This window comes from Myodes glareolus, chromosome 17, assembly GCF_982192425.1.
Source record: "Myodes glareolus chromosome 17, mMyoGla1.1, whole genome shotgun sequence".
NCBI lineage: Eukaryota > Metazoa > Chordata > Mammalia > Rodentia > Cricetidae > Myodes > Myodes glareolus.
The window spans coordinates 1759161-1775176 of NC_142042.1; the positions used below are offsets into that span (position 1 = coordinate 1759161).

The window sequence follows — 16016 nt, forward strand, 5'->3', positions numbered from 1 at the left end:
TAGAGAAAACATGACAGAATATAATGCAGTATTCTGGTTGGAATCCTAGAGCAGGAAGAGGGCGTAGGACAGAGGGTGTGAGGACGCCTGAACAAAGTGTGGGCTCAGCTAATGATGACGCATCAGTTCTGGCTTCTAGCTGTAGCCGGTACCAACGGAAGACAGCATGATGGAAGAACTCTGAAAATTAAAAGCACGTCTAAAATTTGTTTAAAAATAAAGGTAAGCTTATGTAATGTGTTTGTTCTCAGAGAAGGAAAGAATGGTAAAAACACCTACTGTACACTAGGCACCTCACTGTGTGCTGAGGTTTTTATAACTGTCTTTATGACAACCAAGACGGGAAAACAGTTGGAAGTAAGCAAGCATCATTTCCTGAAAATCTGATTCAAATTTAATTTACTTATAAGAATATAGGTAGATAATGAAAATAAAATAGATTAGTAGAAGAAACAGAATTATTTTTGTAATGGTATTAATGGGGATATTTTAATGAACATCATTAAAAATTAGAAATATTAAAGACAGGCTTAAGTTGAAACTATAGAAAAGAAATCTTTCAGAAAAGCAAAAAGACCCATAAACACCAAACAAGAAAAATGGAAATGGAAAACAACTTATAAGTCATTAGAGTAGTTTCCTGAGTAGAGAGAAAATTTAAAAACACATCAGAAAAACGGCCAACTAGGCAGAAAGAACAGTCAGCATTGCCAATTAACATCTACAGCGAGAAGCCTGTCAGTAGCTTTCATTCAAGTCATAATATATGCACTTTCATGCAAGTGAAAGAAAAGCGAAGTGCTTCAAACACCCCAGAGTCCCGAAGACCTAGTGTCTGGTGGTACCCTGAGAAAACGAGGGTGCACGCAAAGAAGATGCAGGACTCAGGATGGAGCAACTCAGCCGTGTGGTAGCGGAAATTCTCCACGCCCAGCCTGGACCCTGTGCCCTTAGGTTTCTGCGTGGCCTGGTTTCAAGATGTAATCACCCGCTGAACTGCAGGGGAGTTGTCACCAACTTATACAACCTGCCCAGAATACCATGCCCGCTAAGGATGTGGTGAGAACTGTATAGATGGTGGAGCTTTCTGGTGGCTCTTCATATCATCAATATATTGAGAAGAAAATATGACAAGCTACCAATAGGAAGTGATCTGAGCATTCAAAAAGCCTGGGGTGGGGTACCGAGGGACTGTGTGACCAGGTGGCTCGCCGTGCGGTCTTTGCTGTCAAGTCCTCCAAGCCATTAGGTTGTACAGGCACGGCAATATCCCATTATACAGTGAGCGGGTGCCAAGCTTGTGACCAGCTAGGAGTATGTCTGGAGGGGACAACTAAATTATGTCAGCTGACGCCCAGCTCCACCCATTACCCAACTTGTTATGGCAATGTCTCTCCCTCAGGACACACCTATGACCTCACAGAAGGGCTCCTATAAACATCTGTCAGAAGATAAAATTCACAGGGCAGATTCATAGATGCCTAGTCTCTGAGCTGAGAGCAGACTGCTTATACCAAGCAGTCCCTTTCACTGGTGGCCATGAAAGACAGCAGACAGGGGAAGCTGGTTCGTGGAAAGAGCTTCAGGAAGCCCCTCTGGCCATATGCAGACAGACAGGGTGAGTTGGGTGGATTCCAACCCTGCAGATGTGACCAGTGATCTGACCATGTTCTCTCCACTGCCTTCCAGCTGCTTAGTGCCTGTGTGGCTGCCACTCTGACCAAAGCAACCCAGGTCTGCACAGGTCTGCCCTAAGAGGAGGACTATTCTACAAACCAGGTATACAGAGCTTTTCTCCCACAGCGACCACAAACATCTGGATGGCTTCCAGCTGTTTTGTTTAAAGGTGTCTACAGATTATTGTTGGTAGGTCACTGGCAGCTGTGCCTCTGCTTGACCCTTGAAGTCACTGCTCCTAGAGAGGGTCATCAGCCAGGGAGTGCCCCACAAACCTGGTGTGATGTGGGATTCCCCTCTGTATGTTGTGGATATCATTGGTTACTAAAGAAACTGTCTGGAGCTCGTGATCGGGCAGAAAAGAGCTAGCTAGGTGGGGGAAACTAAACTAAATGTTGGGAGGAGGAAGGCAGAGTTTAGAGAAGCCATGGAGCCGCCGCCAGAGACAGACATGCTGAAACCTTGCCGGTAGGCCACAAGCCTCATGGTAAAATACAAAATACTGAAAATGGGTTAATAGTAGATGTAAGAACTAGCTAACAATACACTTAAGTGATTGGCCAAGTGGTGATTTAAATAATATAGTTTCTGTGTGATTATTTCAGGAGTCCGGGCAGCCGGAAAAACAAACGAGCGGCTTCTTACTACACTGGTGTTCACCCTGGGAGGCATCTAGACAAGTTTCCAGAGTCGGCTGAGCAGGTCTGAACTTCACCACACATAAGAATAACTGACCTGCAGTGTGCCCTCTATTGAGTGCCTTCCCTTCCCTGTCTCATCTGCCTTCCCATACTGGACTCTTTTACCACCCAAATAACCATGTGCATTTAGACCCGTGTTTCAGAGTCTGTTTCTAAAGGAACATGGTAAATTACCTTAGTAATTTTAATTCTAGGAATTAGCCTCAAGCTACGTGGTAGTGTTCCACATTACGGGACAGTAAAATGCTATAGAGACAACTCTGTTCCCAAGTGATTATCTTGTCCATTGATGTCATAGCTGTAGTGTATGTACATTCTCAATATCCACGCGCAGACTGTATCTCTACCACGGAGTGACATATAACTGCACTCACATCTGTGCCCAAAGGCATATGCTCTTTCAAATAATATAAATATTATCAGGTGCTTATGATTCAGGCAATAAGGTACTTCATACATAATAACTTGATCCTCAAAATACTCACTTAAAGTTGCTATTCCCCATTTCACACAAAGGAAAATCGGAGCGTGTGGAGGCTAAATAGCTTTGTAAGACTGAGTAGGACAGATCTGAAGTGCAGACCCATGGCTCATTCTCTTCCCCACTCTCAATGCATGAACATCTACTGGTCTGCTCACTGAAGCTCCGTTTGCTAACAGGTGCCCGTCAGTGGGAGGATGGCTACGTGAGTTAAGGTACGCCATATTGTAAAGTGTTCACAGCTGTTGTAGATAAAATTGGCACACTTATATTGAGAGAAACCCTAGAAACTCCGAAGTGAATAAAAGCCAGGCACAAATATGAAAGAACAAAATGGAACTGTAGTAGGTCATCAAGGGCAATAAGGTGCAGAGAGACAGCTGTCCAATATCATCTTACACTTGTGGAACCTCATGGAGAGATGACAAAAGTAAAAACAGGCTGTTTAGGAAAATTAAGAGATCACAGCAAGGGAAGGAGCAAAGGGATAAGGAAGGTTGACCAAGGCACATCATATGGGTGTAATAAAATATCCAGAAGTTTATCATTCTGTGTAATCAATCTGTGCTATTACACATGGGGACAAGATAAAACTGCTGATAGGGTATAAACCTTAAGTTATCAAAGTATATATGAATTAACATGAAAAGAACAATCCACCATGTCCAGAAGAGTCTCAAAACCCCTGAGAACATTGTACCATGAACCCATTCAAGCAGAAGCATGTTTGAGAGGTAACAGACCTCAGGATGGGACCTCACCATGGTGGAGGTATGTAATAAATTTTATTAGAGTCATGGTGGGGTTAGGTTTCATGAAGGCTCAGGTTTTCATGAAAAAAAACTTTGCTCTTCCTCAGCTTAATTCCTTGCTCCATACACCTTACCAAACAACCAAAGTCAAGATTGTGTCTGGTTTGGTTGGTGAAATGTGGCGTCTTTAAGGGTCAGTTGCTGCTCACCCCACGAATCTTAGCTTTTAAAAAAATCTGGGTAAGTTTTGCTTTCTCTGGTTTCTCATTAACAATGTGTAACTACAAGCTGTGCTGTCTACTAATGGCAAGTTATTGCTCGTCGATCTGGATTCAGCCTCAGCTCAAATATATGTTTGAGAAAGAAACTCTTGAAGGAAATCCTGGGTCCCTGAAGAATATCCTGTGTCCATCATAAAGGATATTTAAGTGTGGAAAAAAGGATATCCTGTGTCTACGTGTGGAGAAAGAAAGAGAGTCATGACCCTGGGAATCCCAGTGGACCTTCTCCCCAGTTCCTTTAGAGCACAGCTTGCAGGGTTTCTTATGGGCCGAGTGTCTCCTGGAACAACGGCTACTCACACTTCCTCCAAGGTTTAGTTTGCTTTGCAGCAATAGCAAAATGCCTGTAGCTAAAAGTACCTCCCAACTTTCTTCAAGTTGTGCCTAAGGATGTAGTAGAGACATTTGGAACAGTGCAGGACCCATGACACACCTTCTCCAACAAGGCCACACTTTCTAATCCTTACCAACTGGGGACCAAGTATTCAAACATATGTGCCTATGGGGACCACTCACATTTAAATCACCTCAGTTACAAGATGACTCTGATAATGATGGAAAGCCCGTTGTTGTCATTATAAACAATGGGTGTGAACACTCATAGGTGTGCAGGCCCTTCACACACCTGTTATGCTCCAGACACTGGGTTGGAGACTTGTTTACTGGTGTGGGAGAATTATCTGAATTCTATCAATCATATTTTAATAAAACGCTGATTGGCCAGGCAGGCAGCATAGGTGGGAAAGCCAGACAGGAAGTAGGGGTGGAACAAAGAGACTGGGAGTATTCTGGGAAGCAGGAAGCTCCCTCCGCCATTCCTGCACAGACCACTGAAGAGGCAACAACATGTGAACTGACAGCTGAAAGAGGTACCAAGCCATGTGGCTAACATAGATCAGAATAATGGGTTAATATAAGCTATAAGAGTTAACAAGAAGCCTGAGCTAATGGGCCAAACAGTTTATAATCTTATGGAGTCCTGTGTGTGATTTTTTATTGGGGCTTGCCGGTTGTGGGGTACCGGGCTTCATGTTACATATGGCGCCAACGTGTGGACAACTGTATCCACATAAAGCCTGAGACAGCTTGGGAAGTAATTCTAGAACAAAATAACAGCTTTATGCATGGTTTCTTGGTAGCAGCAATTTCTCGGGTCTGCTCTGCTTGCTAGAGGCAAGCAAGCACTCTCATCTAAGAGAGGCTTCCTGACTCAGCTTTAGCTGCAAAACTTTGCAGTTCTTTTAAGAGGTCCACCACTAAACACTTAAACTGTGTTTAGGAAAAGCTGAACGCATGCTTTTTGGTTTTCAGCCATAGCAAAAAAAAAAAAAAAAAGGCTACACTGTTTTAAAATGTCGGCTTTCTGGGCCATCCTACCAGGGCAAACTCTGACTCTTTTGGGCAGGCAGTCTGACTGAGTGTGGTCTGTGAGCAGAATGCTACAGCTTGCTTGTTGGCAGGGACCTTGAAGCGTCACAGTTTGTGGCAAGAAAAATGGCTCCAGCGGTACCTCCGCCATGAGGCTGGAGAGCTAAGGAATGGGATGGATCTAGCCATCAAAGCCACGGCTCTCCATATTGCTTAGTAAATTAAAGTCTCATGTAGTCAGAAAAAGAGAGATATACAGTAAAGAGAGATTCAAAGATGAAGAAAACCTCTAAATGGTTTACAGTGTGTTAAAAATATATGCAGGCTATGTTATTCCTTTGCGATGCCTTTAAGGACTAACCACGCCCACTCCCCAGCCACTTCTGACCTCCCTCGCCGCCACCTTAAACTCTCTCTCTCTGTCTCCCATCTCTTGGTGTGTACACACGTGTCTCTTTCTCTCCCTATGTTTTTCTCCATGTCTCTCTGTTTCCCTCTTCTTTAAGTAATAAATGTCTCCCTCTTCTTTAAGTAATAAATGTTTAGCTTTAGGTATAGCCTTATGTCCATTTACTCTGCCGTCCACTGTATCCAGCCGCCTGACTCTGCCGCTTGCCCGGGGAACACTGCTCTGGCGGCAGGCCGCTCGGGGCATCCCAGCATCATATCTTTTTAAAGAACAAAAGGCTAAAGGTTAAAGTCATTAAAAATAAAAAATAAAGGGAGAAATAGGGTGTGGTGGTACACACCTTTAATCCCAATGCCTGGGAGGCAGAGGTATGTTGACCTCTATGACTTCAAAGGGCAGAGGTAGATTGACCTCTGTGACTTTAAGGTGTGGTAGCACACACCTTTAATTCCAATGCCTGGGAGGCAGAGCAGACAGGTCTCTGTGAGTTCAAGGTGTAGTAGCAAACACCTTTGAGCCCAGCACTGGGGAGGCAGAGACAGAGGGATCTCTGTGAGTTCAAAGACAGCCTGGTCTACAGAGTTATTCCAGGACAAAGATATACAAAGAGCCTGTCTCAAAAAGTAAAAATAAAAGAAATAGAGGTTAGAAAAAGCCACATAAAGATGGAAAATACACAGAGAATCTTGATACTGTATACTATTATGCTCTCTTTGAATTTTTTGAATGCTGAGGAAGGAGCAACAGCTGCTAAAAGACTTTTGTTTATAAATGCTGCTGAACTAACCGAAGATAGGTATTTTGAAAATACCTTGGCTTTAAAACTGAAGTCAAAAGGTATGTTACTTTGGAGAAGAGATTTTGCTTTTGTTTCCACAGAAAATGAGAGGCTGTGGATTCATTCTGAGTTAAGAAAAATTCAGTTTGACAAAGGACGACCACCAGAGAAACCTCCGGTAGGAACAGATGGCCCAGCTGTCTGAGTTATACATCCAGAACGGATTCAAGGCGCTGCCTGAGATAATCAGGTCTCACAAGGATACTCCAGTCAGGACTTGATTATAACTCTAAATTTTCTTTAGGTCCCCATAAGATCATCAGCGCCCCCAACCAGCAGGAAGTAGCCTGAAATACTACACCCACATTCCCAACAAATGGACTATGGGTATTTTCCTTTGTTTAAAAAAAAAGAGGGAAATGGTGTGGGAGAATTGTCTGTATTCTGTCAATCATATTTTAATAAAACGCTGATTGGCCAGGCAGGCAGTATAGGCGGGAAAGCCAGACAGGAAGTAGGGGTGAACAAAGAGACTGGGAGTATTCTGGGAAGCAGGAAGCTCCCTCCGCCATTCCTGTACAGACCACTGAAGAGGCAACAACATGTGAACTGACAGCTGAAAGAGGTACCAAGCCATATGGCTAACATAGATCAGAATAATGGGTTAATATAAGCTATAAGAGTTAACAAGAAGCCTGAGCTAATGGGCCGATCAGTTTATAATCTTATGGAGTCCTGTGTGTGATTTTTTATTGGGGCTTGCCGGTTCTGGGATACCGGGTTTCATGTTACAGTTTATGGTATGATAATTTCTTTTTCTGGCTCAAAGAGTTTATAACATTAAACAACAATAAAAAGATTACTAAGGAATTAATTACAAATACAGTGTATAGCATTGCAATAAATAGCCTTAGAAACATTTAAATTGAGGACACTATGGCAGTACCACAATTTTCATGAGATGTAGAGCTTGATTTAGAAAAGTATTATGCTGTGTTTTTAATAAAGGATAATCAGCCAAGAGTAGTGGCACACACCTTTAATCCCAGCACTTGGGAAGTGAAGGCGGATGGATCTCTGAGAGTTAGAGGTCAGCCTGGTCTACATAGTGATTGAGTTCACGGACACTCAGAGTCATAGTGAGATACTATCTCAAAAAAGCCAAATTAATAATGATGATGATGAAAGAATACTATGTTAAAGTTTCCAAATTTTAAGTCCAAATTGGCCAAATTTAAGGACATCAAATTTTGATTAATGCAGCAAGGTGATGAGACAGTTTAAGCTGGTAGACCAATCGCTCGTCTCTTCTTCCAATTGGTTCAGGCAGTGCTTGTGTCCCTAGAGGCTCTGTTCTTGCAGGGGATGTTTAACCAGGGGAAGAATGATGGGGTTCAGTGGGTTTGGGTGGCAGAGTGGGTCCAACGGATGGGACAGTGGTGGAGCAGCCTGCCAGCAGGACTCTTACCTGTGTTCATAGGGCCTCACAGAGACTGAACCAACACCCAGGGAGACTGCATGGGACTGACCTAGGCACTCTGCAGTGTAGCTTGGTCTTCTTGTGGGACTCCTACCATTGGAAGCCGGGACTGTCTCTGACTCTTTTACTGACTTTTGGGACCCTACTTCTCATACTGGGTTGCCTTGCCCAGTTTTAATACACGGGAAAGTGCTTAGTCTTACTGCAGCTTGATATGCTATGTTTTGTTGATATTTTTGGGAGACCTGCCCCTTCCTAAACAAAAAGAGAAGAGGAATGGACTGGGGGTGGGAACAGAGTGGGGTGGGAGGGGAAGGACTGGGAGGAGAAGAAGGAAAGGAAGGGGGTAATTGTGGCTGGAATATAAAATAAATTTATATATAAATATATATATATATACATATGTATAAAGGCAGTATACATAAAACATTTCATGTTCTGAGATACAGAGGATTGGAAGCATTCTCTTTGACATTTTTAGTGGCCAGTCCAAGGTCAGCAGCAGTAAGGACTAACACCCCTTGATGTACCTTCATTCCTAACCTCTTCTGTGACATCCACTCTCAAGGGAGATTTTCTTGTTTGCCTTTGAAAAACAAGAGCTGTGCCTTCATATCCATTTTTCTGCTGTCCGCTGTGAGGGCTCAGGAAGGATGAGTGTCAATGAAACTGTGAAGTTAAGTCTATCAGCTTCTCTTTGGGTCCTGCTTTTCTTACTCCTCCGCTTCACCTCTTTCTCCTTCCTCATCTCCTCTTCCCTCTCTCTCATCCCCTCTGTCCCTTTCCTCTTTCTCTCCTTCATACTCCCACCCCTGACCTCTCTCATACACAGTTCTTAAGAAGAATGGGACTAGGTACAGGTGTCATTTGATCCTTATTCTGGCCTTGGAGGTTGACCTTATAATTTAGGTAAATTTATGTAAAGCATCAAAAGTGTAGGTGGGGAGAGAAGGGAAATAAAGTAATTAAAATTAAATGAGCAATAATGGAAGGCTGGTGAAGAACTGACCACATCATTAACTTAGTCTTGGCCACCCTGGTTAATCAATCACCCTGTGACACATCTGGTATTGAAATAGCATCTCTCACCCTCAGTTAGGTCTTTCTGTTTACAGTCCAGTGGTGAGCTGGAAAATTAGTAAGGAGATAATTCCCTCTGAGTTCCCAGAAGTCGCAAGGAAGCGTCCTTATCTCAGCTGCCCTTTAAGTTCCTGGTAACTGAGAAATAAATAATGCTTTACCACTCCCAGGACTTTATTTAGCCTTCAAGAACTCCAGCAGAAAGAGGAGGGAAGGTTTTTGTATGAGTTTCTCTACCGGGGATCAGATGGTTGGATCACAAGGGTAAATGAAATGCAGCAAGAGACAAAGATGCTGACTTCTCATGCAGGGTGGAGGACACTCCTCTCCAGCTGCTGTTCAAGAAGTATTTCTATTCTACTGTTTTATATTCTCTGACTTTGGGACCCAATCACATTTATGTCCAAAGATCAAGCCAGCTGTTCACTACAGTTCATTTTGCTGTAGTCGGGAAACTATGGTGCCTGAGTAGGGGAGACAGAGATGACTTCACATATGGGTCGAGATCACCTTGCAAGGCCCTGCCTCAGTGAACCTGAGCTTCTAGAGGTGTTGTACCTATCCTAAGTCTTGATGTATTTGACTTTCTCTTCTTCATGTCTAACCCATAAGCGAAGCTTTGACCTCATTCCCTCATCTCCTCCCCAACCCCATTCCTTAATACCTACGCACTTACCTACTATTGTATGTGTGTTTCATGTATCATGTGTCTTGTATTTATTGTCATCTTTCTATTAACATTATTATTTACTTCCATGAACATGCATTCCATCACTGAATTATGGACTCCTAAGAGGCAGAGATGTGTTCTTGTGCCTCTGATTCTTGCTATCTCATCTTGTGTTAGAGTTCAGCAAAGGGTTGATGGAGCATAGATGGATGGATGCCCATTGTCCTCAGGAACCCTGTGAGTCTCCCTTGCCTCTGCAAAGCCTTGCACTCTATTAGTCTAAGATAGGAACAATCTCCCCCCCCTCTGTTCTCACATTTTATTTACTGCTTGTTGCTGTCATCGACTTCTCTGTTATTTGGTTTAATTGGATCTACCCTGTTCGGAAAGGCTCTGCCTTTTCTTGTCATCATTGCTGTGTGTAGTTCTGGGCTTTGTAAAGGTCTCTTGTTGGAATAACTACACATTGACTTTCTCCCTCCACCAGTAGACAGTCCAGAGGTAGCTTCAGACCCATATCTTCAGAGACAAAATAGACAGGTTCTGGAGACAGAAAAGGTGAGCAGCTAAGAGGCTTCAGAACTCAGGTGGTGCTTCCTGGTTTTGAAGGTATTCATCCTTCACTGTTTTGCCTTCAGGGTCTCCTGGAAATAATAATTTAAGAAAGCATGGTAGCTTTGACAGTTCTTTTGTTTTTAACTCAGTATGTAGGGATGAGTTCATTTTTGGTATATATTTACTGCACACTGTACAGGGTTTCATCAGATGGTTTCTTCAACTGTAAACAACATTTCTCACACTCTTCCAACCACATCCCCAACTCCTATTCCTTTGAGTTTCCTTCTTCCCCATCTCTTGCTTGCTTTCATGGACTGCAATATATGTGACTTTTTGCGTATTTATAAAAATCTGAAATCCACAAATAAGAGGAAACATTTGATGATGATGTTTCTGAGTCTGTTTTATTTTTGGTTAATGTGATACTACATTACCCCCCCCCACACACACACACACTCTTAAAGAGGGCAATAGTTCCAGATACTGGAAACAGTCAATGCAACATCTTTGACAGATGACTGAAAATTTAAGATAGGCTCTGAGTGTTGAAATCAACAGTCACCTGGAAGAGCATGATGACTCTAGATACTGAGGATCAGACCTGTAAGCATCTCATCTTTCTGCACGTTACATGGAGAATGTCTGCGTTCTAGACTCAGGCCAATCTCACAGAAGTTCTTCACAACACTGTGAGCCAAGTATCACCTAAGGATGAGAAAAGTAAATCACGGAAATGTTCAGTAGTTTACCCAATGTTGTGTAGTTATCACATCATCCCAGTTGACACAGCATTGGGTATTATCACAGGGCCCAATTCAATTGCGATCAAAGCTCACAATGGAAAATCAACTCCTTTGAAGGACCTACTGTGAGTGTGAGTGACCCACACTAGTCACAGTGGCTTAAAACATGACTTTATTCACCCTAATTCATCCAGGCAGAGAAAAACATATGCAACCAACTCTTAATTATCTAGAAAAGGAAACTCAGGAGACCGCACACTGAATTAACCACGAAACAAGGTAATACCTACTGACCCCAGGCAGCACTGACTAAAGCTGGAAAATTAGCCCATCGGATTATCTTCCATCACTTTTCTGCCATCCTACACCTCTGAGAATAGCAACCACGAGGAACCGATATCAGTATCAACATGTTGAAGTATGAAGGAAACACACACCTTGATGTTCTGAGTTTCCCTTCACTCACGCTGAGGAAATGCAGTATGGCAAAGACAACCTTCCTGTAATCTGACAGATTCCCCGGCCCCACTGTTTTCCTCAACTCTGCACTTGGGAACCTTGGTACGTCGTTTCCACATCGGCAAAGCGCCTGTTTACCTGCAACGTAACTTTAAATCTGCAAACTATAACCATACTCATGATCAGGTGTAAGAACACACAGGCCTCTTTATAGATGTGTGACTGCAGATCACATGCTCACTGATGTAAAGATAGACATGTGTGGTCACTGCATAAGATAGTCTGTCACCCAAAACGTGTGAAGTGTGCTTTGCAAAATACTCCCCAGAATGCTTCTAATAATAAAACTATCACAAGAGAAGTTAGTGGAGTTTCTTATAAGCCAGTGGTTCTTGCCCTTCCTAGTGCTGTGAACTTTTAATACTGTTTCTCATGCTGTGGTGACCCCCAACCATAGTATTATTTTTTGTTGCTTCTTCATAACTGTGATTTTGCTACTGTAATGAATCATAATATAAATATCTGTGCTTTCTGATGATCTTAGTCAACCCTCATCAGTGGATTGTTTGACCCCCAAAGGGGTCTAGACCTAAAGGTTGAGAACTGCTGTTTGTCTCTGCCATTGAAATGAGGACTTCCCCTGGTTGAGTTTCTCTTACCGACTCTTTGAGATGCATTTTGACCACTAGACCAAACAGATCTATCTCTCACACAAAACATCATTAAAGCTAAATGTGGTTTATATTTTAGAGGGGAAAGGAGAAAACTGCCTACAGTAGAGCCACAAAAATGCCTTCGTCTTAAAATAAAGCAGATTCGAGGCAAACAATTTAACGAGTGATTGAGGAAAAGCACATTAAAGGCAGAAATCATTCATAGTCCAGCAGCCCAAACATCATCTCACTAACTTCCCGTTGGATTGTCTTACATGTGTGGACTGCAGCAGTGTCTTTGTCCTTTTTGCCTGCTCTTTCTCTTTCTGCTCAGTTCTTATAAACAGAAATAGCAATAAATATATCATCCAGCTATTTAGTGTATTTTAGCTTAAGTTGGAAATAGAACCTGGACCTGTGCCCTGTGGAAAGACTGTCTGGAGTAGTTGAATTGATTTTTAACTTTGATCATGAAACACTCACAAGTAAGTTCTGTGTTGAGCATGTCCTTGTTGGTAATGTTTGTCCTTGGCTTTATTGCCTGTTTCGTTTTCAACTTGTCATTATATTTTACAGATAAGAGGGGCATCAGAAGACACCTTTAGCGAGGCATGGTATTGGTACTTGGGATATAACTAGGATTACCTTTGGGCATTCAGAATCCACTTGCACAGGTGTTTTCAGTGATGTTGATGGGCCTTGGGGTGAATGAATGTAGGACATTTGAGGAAGCCTCTACAGAAGGAAGGCACAGCTAGGCTTCAGTCTTTACCAGGCTGAGAAGAATGGAAAGCAAGCTAGGAAGAGGAAAAACAAAGTCTCCAAGGTGTGTGTTTTCCAAGAAGAGGACAATAGCAGCAATGCCAGGACAGGTTGTAATTTGGATCGTGTTCTCCAGTGTTCTCAAGTGCTCTGAATAGATGCTCTCTGATATTCTGAATGAGTGCTCTCCGGTGTTCTGGATGGGTGTTCTCTGGTGTTCTGGATGGGTGTTCTCTGGTGTTCTGGATGAGTATTCTCTGGTGTTCTGGATGGGTGTTCTCTGGTGTTCTGGATGGGTGTTCTCTGGTGTTCTGGATTGGTGTTCTCTGATATTCTGGATGGGTGTTCTCTGGTGTTCTGGATGGGTGTTCTCTGGAGTTCTGGATGGGTATTCTCTGGTGTTCTGGATGGGTGTTCTCTGGTGTTCTGGATGGGTGTTCTTCAGTATTCTGAATGGGTGTTTTCCAGTACTCTGGATGATGGCAGGGAGAGCAAGGCAACATGGAGAACAGGCACTGTTGTGCTTCATTCTCTAATGACTCATGACTGAATCAAACAACAGAGCATTAACTGTAGCTAAGTAGCTCTACCCAGGGACTTTAATTCCATAGTGTAATTCCAGAATTCAAAACATTCAAACTCTGTAAACTTCTCATAGCAGAAGAAGAGAGACTGAGTAGATAAAATCCAATTGAGGAACAGTAGGAGAATATTTCACTCCAAAGTACACACAAAGTGGCAATGCCTTTGTAGATTCTTCAGCTACAGAGTAGAGAGAAACAATCTGCAGGATTTTAGGAAACTGGGGTTTCAGTTTCAAACCACATGGCAGAAGAGAACAGAGGAAGCTCAGGTATTAAGTATTAAGTTAATGTGTCCTGAGTATTAAGTCATGCTTGTCATAATGGGACTGTGTTATTTGAAAGGTGTCAGGGATGACCTCATCTGCCAGGAATATCTACTGTATACTTAGCACAGGCCTCAAAATTACACCATGGCAGAGTCATGTGAGGACTTGTTTCACATGGATTACTGGGTAACAAGTCCCCTATCAACTAAAATCTAAGAAAGTTGATATCTCACAATTAGTTGAAAGTAACATCTCCATCAGGAAAGAGAAGAATAAAAGACCAAACAAATAAAATAAAATAAAATACACTTTCAGAAGATCTTATCCAAGATGTATCTTCCCATTTTACATGTTTGACCAGGGCTCCTTTGGCCCCAAACACGGTTGGGATAATTTAATGATACAGTTTAAGGTTAGAGATTGATGCTGGCATCAGAGTAGAAATGACTGTTATTATAAACACATTAAGGTTCAGAGGAGGAAGGATTAGCAGGTGCATCATGGCAGCTGCAAGTTGAGGCTGGAATTGGTATACACTAAGCTGCTATGGGGCTTATTTATTATCACTAAGGAAGACTTAAATTCTATTTTTAACATAGCATGCAATGTTCCTAATAAACCATAGGACATCAATTATTTACATGCCATTAAGAAGTAAGCATTTGAATGTCTGCAACCTAAGTTAGTACTTATAATGTCGCATGAATCACTAAGACTAAAGAGACTCTGAAGCCATCATCACTTATGAGCTTAGGACAGTGTCATTTAAGCCATCATGTCTCCGACTAAGTCATCACAAACCATGCTTACTCTAAAACACTTTCCCAAACACACGGAAACCAGAAAGAGGAACAAGTGGTGGGTGGGGGGGAGGGAGGCAGCAGATGGGAGGAGGAGAAAGAGGAGGGAGAAAGGAGGAGGAGGGAGAGGAGGATGAGTAAGAGGAGGAGGAGGGAGAGAAACAGGAGGGGAAAGAAGAAGAGGAGAGGAGGAGGTAGAGGAAGAGGAATGGGAGGAAGAGAAGCAGAGAATGAGGAGGGGAAAGGAGACAGAGAAAGAGGGGGAGAAAGTGGAAGACGGGGAAGGGGACGAGGAGATTTAATCTTACAAGAGAGTCCTTTCTTAGTCACGTTACTCTTTTTAGGTCTTAATAGTTAGCAGGGGATGACTGTTGTTTCCTCAGGCATCAAGACAGAATAAGGCTGGAGTAAGTCTTCTGCCTTCCCCCTCTATCTCTCCAAATTCTCTAGGTTAGATTCATCACTTGTTTTCTGTTTTATACAAGGGAAAAAGAACAAATTTATTGGCAGATTTCCTAGCAGGTTCTGGTTATTGTTTGGACAATTTCTTTAAGGCCCTGAGTTATTCTTGGTAACAATAAAATGACCGATATTGTCTCAATTTTTCTTTATGGAAAAAATGAGATTTAATAGAAACACTTTCTAGTTGGTAAAAGAGAGGTTTGGGAGAAAGTGCATGGAGCAGAGATATTTCCTGCAAGCTGGATTAGGGCCAGGACACAATACAGTGCTAGAATTTCAGCAGAAAACAGTCTCCTTGTCTACAGTCCTGCTTAGTTTTATGATCATATGAAACACTTGAACTTAGTAGACTATGTTTCACTTTAACACACTTTGACTTTGTTTCTGGTGGATGGGAATGGAGGGTTTTACAGACATCTTTGAGACCATGATTGCATTTATGGATTTCATTCCTAACAACAAGTCAATCACAAACTTGTACCTCAAACCATGTCACAGGGTTCTCAGCCCCACTAATGTCCATATAGAGACGCACAACAAGGGCTTTACCTACTGATCCAACCTTCCAGCAAGTGTTCTGTTCTCTTTTACCTTAGAGACTAGAAGTTAATTCTACAATTTCATTCCCACTATATGGGATGCTCTAGCATGAATCTGAAGTGCTCCCCACAGGCCCTATTTTTGTGGAGCGTAGACCTTTCAAGGGTATAGTCTAGTCCCTGGCTCCAGTCCAACCACCACGTGAAGAACTGCTCTATACTCCACCCACACACAACCAGCCACATCTGCACAACCCCACCCCATGCTTCTCTGATGTAGTGAGCCAAATTAACCTTTCTGCCTCTAAATCATCCATGCCATGGGTCCAGACATCAGAAACACAGAAGTACGTGGGGTAAGTAAATGCTAACTTGAATGTAGGATATGGGGCCTTTAAATATGAGACGAAGTATGACAGTTTGGAGCCAAACTCCAAACCTACAGCTCAAACACTACATAGGATGAATTGTCTTGAGAAACTCTTTATACTCTTTTTATTTGAAGCAAAAAAA

General features: G+C 42.6%; 1 long non-coding RNA gene across 1 annotated transcript; it reads left to right on the forward strand.

The window, feature by feature from the left end:
• The first annotated feature begins 1452 nt into the window (after positions 1–1452).
• LOC146891145 (uncharacterized) lies at positions 1453–3403 on the forward strand. The gene is made up of 3 exons (XR_014997496.2): positions 1453–1618; positions 1690–1779; positions 2283–3403. It is a non-coding gene; the product is annotated as an uncharacterized LOC146891145 (long non-coding RNA).
• Positions 3404–16016: the final 12613 nt, after the last annotated feature.